General features: G+C 57.0%; 1 long non-coding RNA gene across 1 annotated transcript; it reads right to left on the reverse strand.

Moving 5' to 3' along the window:
• Nucleotides 1-841: 841 nt before the first annotated feature.
• LOC107537464 (uncharacterized) lies at nt 842-5,842 on the reverse strand. Its single transcript, XR_015714658.1, has 4 exons — nt 5,734-5,842; nt 4,785-4,988; nt 2,374-2,536; nt 842-907 (listed from the first exon to the last, which is right to left on the reverse strand). It is a non-coding gene; the product is annotated as an uncharacterized LOC107537464 (long non-coding RNA).
• Nucleotides 5,843-7,183: the final 1,341 nt, after the last annotated feature.

Raw genomic sequence — 7,183 nt, forward strand, 5'->3', positions numbered from 1 at the left:
ACTGTTCTCTGGCTTCGCCACCAAAGAGCCGGGTCAGCTGGGGAAGGACAGGCGGGCTTCTGGCAAATCAAAGCGGAGAGGAGCGCAGTAAGGGCCGGGCGGCAGGAGCCCGCGTCCAAGGCCGGACGGCGGGACAGCCCCCCCCCGGCCACCCGAGAAGCAGGGCGGCCGCGGGCCAGGGGCCAGAGTGAGGGCCGGGGGCGGAGGCGCTCCGGGAACCGGGCAGATGGGCTCCCTCGCAGGCTGCGCCGGGGCCTGGCCCACGGCGGGGGCCGCGTCAGCCAGGGCCCGAGGAACAGAGTGACGGCGTGAAACAGGTAAAACGGAGTCGCCGTCGGCGAGCTGCTAGATGCTAACCCCGGGAGGGCTGAGGCGTGAAGGAAAGGTTCTCTTCTTGTTTTAACTAGTCTGGGAACTTGAACTTTTGAGGTGTCCAGTCAGTGCCCATCAGACCCCCAGTTAACCCCTAGTTCCCCGAGCCAGTCGAGTATCCAGACCACCCGACGCCCGTCGTGTGGAGCGGCGATTTTCACCCCGAGCCCCAGGGATGCTGAAAGCACGCGACGCCCGGCTGTCCAGTTGGGGGCGCTGACCTCTCTTCCCTTGGACTGTCCCATAAAAAAATGACAGCAGCCAACGCGGCCGCCGTCTGGTGCGCATGAATCAGAATCATACTTTTGGGGGGGGGGAGCAGATTGGCGAACAAAAACCCGTCCACTGCGGTGGTGAATTGAAATCACACACCACGCGGCGTCGGTTATTGCGGTGGCCGCACATCACCCGTGTGCCCATCGGCGACGTATCAGGCAACTCCCGTTTCCCGGAACAAACGCCTCACCTACCTGTCATCAGATGCATCACAGTTTCCCCGAGTCTACGTGTTCCTTCCTCGGAACTCTTAGCGCACCTACAGGGACGTGTAATAAAGGCGACGTGGCAGGTGGCACGCGCGGCGCGCTCAGCAGCCCCGCCCCGCCTCCAGCTCCGCCCCGGCGCCCTGCTCTCCAGCGCCCCCCGCCGGCCGCCGCGAGCCTCTCAGAGGAACCGAGGCCCGGTTCCTGATGCAGATCCACCGAGACAAGGTCCGCTTCCCCGACGTCTGGGCACGTTTAGGGGGCTACCCTGCACCTTTGCTGCCGCCACTCGGGGAGCGCCTCTCACTGCCCTCACCCCTCCTCCAAGGGCCTCTCTCCAGCACCTGCTCCTGCCCCCCTGCCCCCCTGCCCTCCTGCCCCCCTGCCCCCCGGCCTCCTGCCCCCCTGCCCTCCTGCCCCCCTGCCCCCTGCCTCCTGCCCCCCTGGTCTCCTGCCCTCCTGCCCCCTGCCCCCCTGCCCCGCTGCCCCCTGCCCCCCTGCCCTCCTGCCCTCCTGCCCCGCTGTCCCCCTGCCCTCCTGCCCCCTGCCCCCCTGCCCCGCTGCCCCCCTGCCCCCCTGCCCCCCTGCCCTCCTGCCCCGCTGTCCCCCTGCCCTCCTGCCCCCCTGCCCCGCTGCCCCCCTGCCCTCCTGCCCCCCTGCCCCCCTGCTCACCCTTTCCCGCCTGCCTGGACCCCCTGGGTCTCCTCCAGGTGCAGTGAGGCTCTGCAGGGGCCCTCCTGGCTGCCCCCTCTGCCATGGCCTCGCACTGAGGTCTTCCCTCCTCTCTCTGCCCCACGCTGCCATCCATTTTCCATTTCCCGGCCCACAGGCTCCTCAGGGGACCTTGTTCTCAGAGTCACGGGAGAAATGGGTGTTTTGCCTTCAAAGCGTTATCACTGTGCGTGTGTGGAGTGTCCTGAAAGATTGGAACCCTCCTTACTTTTGACAGAAACGGCACTGTATTTGCGCTGTATGTTCATTGTTGCACTGGGAAAAAATGACATTGCTAATTGTGTTTAAAACCGAATGAAGTAAATAAATAAATAGATAAATAAATCTAAGTGAAGTACGTTAATATTTTACTGGGGTGAGAACACTGCTAACATGGAATAAGCTAGCCTGAGGGTAACTGTATCAGTAAAAAATTCTAAATATTTAGAATCTGGTACATAGTAACTGACAGTCTACCAGATACAATACAATCATGTGGATCCACATAGGTCCTATCAGGGGATTCCATGGAAGGAAGACAGGCTGTTAAGACAGAATCATCTGAGCTGGCTGGTAAGAGTGATCGCCTTATCCAAGAGTTACAGGAAAGTTCTGAGAAACACAAACTCTCTGGTCCCACCCCGACCCTGGATCAGAAGCTCTAGGGGTGAAGCCTGTTTTTAATCTGTTTTAACAAGCCCTCTGATGCACACGAAAGTTTGAGAACCACTCCCCTTTGACAAGTGAGTACAAAATGTGCCGATTTCTGTTATTGGGACTTTCTACTTTTGCAGAAGTAAGAACGTACCCTGACTCGCGGTGGAGATGCATGGATATGAAACCCTGGCACCTGCAGGAGAGCTGGTTTATGACGGCTGGACCCACACACACCAGCTGGCCTCGCAGGCTGCGTCTATTGTGGTTTAACGGCCTAAAAACAAATCTGTCCCATTCTGGTGTCTCGGTTCCTCCTGCAAAGGGATCAAAGCCATTAGAGGAAGCGCGGGAGTGGAAATTACCCTCATAGCCACTCTCTCAGCGAATGCCCGGAGAGAGGAGAGTGGAGCTCTGGGTGCGAGGGGCCGTGGGAAGGGTATCGGCTTTCGGCCCCTTTACCATCTGTCTTCGCTGGGTTCTCTCCCAGCAGGAGGCCTGAGGCTCCCTCAGGATCCTGTGGTCTCGGCGGCTCGGAGAGGAGCGTGCTCTGGTGGGTTCATGACCTTCAACCCAGGACAGCTTGTTCTGCTAAGTAAGGCATCGGCTACGATGCTCCAGAATCATTTTAGATGCTTTTTGAAATCAAATTTAAAAAACACACACAAAACCTTTGATCTTTTAAATATGATGGGCACCTGAAGTTGACGGGGCAGAGAGGAACGCTAGCAGCATGCAAGGGAAACACGGACGAGGAGACAGACGGAGTTTACGCTTGAAGGAAAGAATGTTGAAAAGAAGGGACCGTCACACAGGGACAGAGCCCTAAAGGGCTGAGACGTTAGTGCATCTTTAAAACGATGCTTCGTAAAACGGGAGCAACCGGAATAAGAAGGCGCTTCTGAAAATTGAACACGTAATTTCAGAAATAAAAATTTCATTAAAGGTCAAGTAAATTCTTCATAATCGGGGGCAAAAATACAAAGAGAAAAACAAGAGAGGACAGACTGAGAGACATCAAGGGGTCAATCAAGGAACCACAGCTTTCCACTAATAAGGAGAGGGCAGGAAAAGTGGAGAAAGGATCTAAAGACAGTCCATCATGGACACCTTCTTCTGGCAGAATATTTATATGTAATATATTAGCTACGACATAATACGTATTATCTGTTGTTAAATATCAGGGCAGGGATCCTGAGAAAAATGAGATAAGATCTACGACTGCCCAACCCGCCTTCCGGGAGAAAAGCGCCAGGCCTGGGCACAGACAGGGGAACCCAGAGCCCTGCGGGAGGGGAGGGGAACGGGGAGTCCAGAAGGGGTGCGGCAGCTGGCGTCCTGGGGGCGCAGGACGGCCGGAGAGCGAGGCCTGGAGATCCACAGAGGGTCCCCTGGAGCATCTGGCTGAATGCTGATTGGAGCATTTGTTGTAAGGAAACTCGAGGCCGGAGAAAGAAACACACACACACACACACACACACACACACACACACAGAGGAAGGATCAGTCCCTGGGGCTCATACAGGGTGGGAAGAGTTCACCAGCCAGAGTGGAAAATCTCCTAATTCACGGAGAATCACAAGGACATTACCTCAAAAGTGGGGCGAATTTAGCCCCACATGAAATATTTGTCTGGCCCTGTCTAACAAAAGCCAGCCTCAAAAGGGCCAAACTCTCTCCATGTAACTTAACTGCATCTCAGAACAAAACTTGACCGTATTTACAGGGATTCAGACATTTCGAGCACTCAGCAACGTCAAAGGCACAGTGTCTGGCACGCGATCAAAGAGTCCATGCAGAGAGGCAGGAAAATACAACCCATCCCTAGAGGAAAAGTAAATTAATAGAAACAAGGGATGAAATAATAGAAAACGATAGGTTGGGACATTAACACAGTTAATAAAAATCACATTTTCTTTGTAATATGCCTTTATTGATTTCAGAGAGAGGAAGGGAGAGGGAGAGAGAGATAGAAACATCAATGATGAGAGAAGAGCCATTGATCAGCTGCCTTCTGCAAGCCCCCCGCTGGGGATAGAGCCCTAAACCGAGGCACGTGCCCTGACCGGAAATCGAACCCTGATCGCCTGGATCCTAAGTTGGTGCTCAACCACTAAGCACACCCGCTAGGCTAAAATCACATTTTCTATGTCCAAGAAGGTAGGGAAAAGCATTGGTATGTTAGAGACATGAAATATATTCTTTAAAAGGATCCCATTGAAAATACGAGAGATGAAAACTACAATGTCTGAGATGAAAAAATATACTGAATTGGGTTTAACAGCAGAGTTGATAGAAGATCAAGGTCAGCAAATTTGATGACACAGCAACAGGTGGAAGAGACCTGAGAATGTTTCACTGCTGAGGAGGAGCCAGAGAGAGAAGAAGTCCCGGGAAGGAAAAAAAATACTCAGTGGGAGGCCATCCCTAGAGGGGCTGCTTAGGGAACCAGGTGGAGAGGTTATCTTCCCACTGAAGGAAGGGCGTCTTCCTAATATTAAAAGGGAGGCAGGAAGGAATGGCTGCCTGTGACTGAGGGCGTGGTGGGGGAGGCTGAGGTCTGACCTGTGCGCTGCCTGAATTCTGCAGAAAGTAGGAGCAGGTGGCAGAGCACCCGCTGCAGTGAGCGGTGGGGCCGAGATTTTCAGAAAGTGCGGGTTTTAGATTTCAGCCCCGCTGAGGTCGGAGGATGATTCTAATCACTGGGGCCATGTGATCCTTCAGGTTTTCTCCGGCAGAACTGAATCTTCAACCTGAGCCTTTCGGAAGCTGAAAAACAATGACCACCGTGGTCAGGGGTAAAAATAGCCAATATTTATTGAATACCATAAGCCAGACACCGAGCTAAACTCTTTACATGCATTAGTTAATGTGACCCTCATCACCGCCCTATGATGTCCATACTCTTACGGTCTCCATTAGGAAACGGGATTAAAGAACTAGCCCAAGGCCCCTGGGGTAGCAGCCCAGGTCAAGTCCTCTGCAGAACTCACGCTCTTGACCGGCAGCCCAGGGCTGTTCCAGGGACAGTCACCAGTTGGGCCGGGGCGTGGCTGTCCTCCCCGCTATCACTTACAGCCAGATCCCTCCCCGAGTACAACAGGTCTCACCCGTCCCCCAGCTACCCTGAACACCGGCCTTCCCGTAGGATGCCCCCTTTGCTGGAAATTCCTCTCCCCGTTTCTTTTCCTGGCTCCCTCCCACTTGCACTGCTGGTCTCCGCTTGAGCACGCGCCCCAGGCCACCTGCCCAAGTCCAGACTCCTCCACACCAGACTGCTGCCTTTATTTCTCTTTTGCATTAATTGCCTGCCTGCTGGGATGAGAGAATGAAGGTGATAAAGCACCCGGGAGAGAGGCCACAGCGGAGACCCCAGAGCAGGGCCGCTCAGGTCCCTCGCCGAGCACCCCAAAACTGGGGTGCGTGCAGCCTCCGAGTTTGCTCCGATGGGCTGCTGCTCAGCTGGTGTCCCCGCTCCCCCCCCACCAGCCTCGGCCCAGAGAAGTAGACTCACTCTTCTGGGAGCTTGCAGAGGGGTGGTTTCTAAAACTGGTTTCATTGTGAGCCAGTGAAAATCTAAAGCAACGATATAGTTACAAGCTAGATATAACTCTTGCATCTGTAAGTATTTTGGGGGATATTTCCATTTGGATGCGATTTTTGTTGCCAAACACACTGTCTCTAGCGGGCCACAGAAGCGCGTGTGTGGAGGGGGGAGGAGGGAGGGCAACATAGTCAACCTTTCAAGTGAAATGTTTCCGTTGGTTTGGGGCCCATTGTCCTAAGTGTAAAAATGTAACCCGTTCCGGCTGGTTTGCCAGACCAACTCTTGGACAGCAGGAGATGGAATTTTAACAAAAACCGTTAAGTCAGATCTTTTCATGAGTCTGACTTAGCAACTGCCAGCAGGAATTCCCTTCTTCCCTTTGGATGTACATGTTCTCCGGGGGTAACTTTCCATCCACGACGAAGCTAAAACAAAGCACGGACATACTCAGAGTCGAACCCCGGGATCGCCGGACCCCAGAGCTAGTCCAGTTTGTAACCGGGTCCATTTACTAGAAACCCCTGTTCCCTTCAAGTGGGCGAACCGCACGGCACGTGGGTCACCCCGCGATACGATCCGATCCGAGGCGCTCGGCCGCCTGTCCGCCGGCGCCCGCGTCGCCAGGCGATTGACGACGAGCGGCTGTGAACCGCCAAGCGCCTGACCCTGATTTCCCTCCCGTCGCTTGTGTTCCGTCCCGCTCATTTCCATAACGCCCACAATCTACAAAGGTACATGACCCCCCATCTGAATGGCGGACTCAAGTCGTTACTGATGAGGGTCGGGGTGCCCAGGCCCGGGCCCCCCGATTCCCTCCAGCCCGCCCGTCCGCCGCCAGGCCGCCCTGAAAACCAGCGCTCGACGGTCTGAACCGCCGCCCTGGGCTGGCACGCTCCGCGCGGGGCACCGCCCGGCCTCTCCCGTCCCCGCGGCGCCCCAACACCGCCCGCCCGCCCGATTCCCGGAGCAGGGCGGGGCTCGGCGGGGACACCCCGTGACTCCAGGCCCCGAGGCCTGCGCAGGCGCACTGGCAACGCGTCGCGTCGCTGCGAGAATCGCGGGCTCCCGCGAGGCGCGGGTTTCCGGGGAAAGAGGGTGGCCCGAGGGGGACGTCACTGCCCGGAAGGCGGGGGCGCGGGGAGGGCGGGCGGCCCAACGCTTTCCCTGGCGCGCCGGCCACGCCCCGGGCACCGGCCCTCGCGGTAGAATCGCAGCGGGGGGCCCCGGAGGAGCGCGGGGGCGGGGCGAGAACGAGGGGCGGAGGGCGGGGGCCGGGGCGGGGCGGGGCGAGCGCTAGGAGCGGGGCGGGGCGAGCGCTGGGAGCGGGCGGGGCGGGGGCGCAGGCGGCGGTGCTGGGGCGCAGGGGGCGGTGCTGGGGCGCAGGGGGCGGTGCTGGGGCGCAGGGGCGGTGCTGGGG

This window comes from Miniopterus natalensis, chromosome 6, assembly GCF_054644295.1.
Source record: "Miniopterus natalensis isolate mMinNat1 chromosome 6, mMinNat1.hap1, whole genome shotgun sequence".
Taxonomy (NCBI): Eukaryota; Metazoa; Chordata; class Mammalia; order Chiroptera; family Miniopteridae; genus Miniopterus; species Miniopterus natalensis.